General features: G+C 47.3%; 1 protein-coding gene across 1 annotated transcript in view; it reads left to right on the top strand.

Annotated features, from left to right (window-relative positions):
• The window catches only part of LOC127751421 (uncharacterized), a 13,429-nt gene that overhangs the window by 742 nt on the left and 11,105 nt on the right, over positions 1-1,582 (top strand). The gene's annotated exons all lie outside the window — the stretch shown is intronic.

Genomic DNA, 1,582 nt, shown 5'->3' with positions numbered 1-1,582 from the left:
CAAACTGTTGACTGACAATCAAAATGAATGCAAATCCCTGGCCCTCAGGCTTCATAGTATGTCTCTCCAACTACTTAAAATAATTTCAACATTTTCACTGAAATGAGGATGGCGACTGAAACTTTCGGCCGCCAGGATCGCTAGGAGCACTGGTCCCCTAGCGCGCCGCCGGCTGGGCGGAGCGTGTGTGAGCATAAACTAAAATTGCATTCTTGGGTACTTTCACTCTATTATTACTATTATTATTATTGACGTACGTGAGGTTAATGAACCCGATGTAACTTCTGCTGCAAGATTTGGGCAGGAGGTGCCTTTGGATGTTCTTCTGCACGCCTCTTGATCCGGTCTTGCTGTTCGATGGCCGCGCCTTCTCGGGGCTGGGCTGGGCATGTGGATGGGACGGGTAGCTGAGCTCTTAAAGACCTCGCCAGTGTCGGAACCGGCTACGTAACGGGACGGTCATAGTGTCAAATATACGTAGGGCTTTCTTCCAATGCAAACTCGTACATTGTCAATTTACCTCTAGGCGCCTCCGTGATGGCTTGCTCTAGAGTAGTGGGTAAATAATCATTCTTGAAGTGAGAAGCACTGTTGCAATCCAAGAATCTAACATAAGCTATATACGGCTTACCAGGGGGGTGGCCGACGCGTATAATACTGGGTACATGAACCTTAAAGTATACCGTACCGTCAAAATGTCTAATTCCGGACATTTTTGACCGTTTTTTCTCCGTTTCATTTCGATGGGTCCTAAGAACGTTGTCCGATCTCGCAGTGACGCTTCAACAATGTTTGATCTCGCAGTGACGCTTCAACAAAGTCCGATCGCCTTTTGACGTTCTCTGCGGCGCCGTCTTCTTTCCATTGCGAGTTGAATAATATTGGCAGTAGAGAAAAAGTAAAAATTGCGATGTGTTCTTAAAAGATTAAGGACGACATTGATGGTTTTACTTTTTCTCTACTGCCAATATTATTCAACTCGCAATTGAAAGAAGATGGCGCTGCAGAGAACGTCAAAAGGAGATCGGACTTTGTTGAAGCGTCACTGCGAGATCAAACAACGTTGAAGCGTCACTGCGAGATCAAACAACGTTGAAGCGTCACTGCGAGATCAAACAATGTTGAAGCGTCACTGCGAGATCGGACAACGTTCTTAGGACCCATCGATTTATACACTTCGAGGTACGAGAGTTTCCAACGGAATCTAGAATTGACACATCAAGACACGTAGTTACCGCCCCTCTAAGATTTTTTTAGCAGTTGGTACTTCCAGTATCAGTTCTTGAACTATCAGTCTGAAAGGTTTTGCCCACAGCTGCCAATAACGAAGTTCTGAACTAGCCTCCCCAGTCTGTGTGCCTTGCCGGCGGCCGGCACCCAAGATGGTGAACCTGTCCAGCTCGGGTTTTCAACAACTCATTTAAATAATAAAAAGTCGTGTTGTATGGGTGGCGGGTGAAAATAAGCAATATATTATCGGTGGAAGCCTACAACAAGCAGGCCCGCCCTTCCGCCAAACGAAGTTGCCAGCTCCGCTTCGCTCCGCCGGCAACTCCGTTCGGCAGGGGCCGGGCCTGCTTGG

This window comes from Frankliniella occidentalis, unplaced genomic scaffold (genome assembly GCF_000697945.3).
Source record: "Frankliniella occidentalis isolate FOCC.00 unplaced genomic scaffold, Focc_3.1 Scaffold478, whole genome shotgun sequence".
NCBI classification, from domain to species: domain Eukaryota; kingdom Metazoa; phylum Arthropoda; class Insecta; order Thysanoptera; family Thripidae; genus Frankliniella; species Frankliniella occidentalis.
Note: the sequence above shows the minus strand (reverse complement) of the source record. Positions and strands in the feature narration are given on the sequence as shown.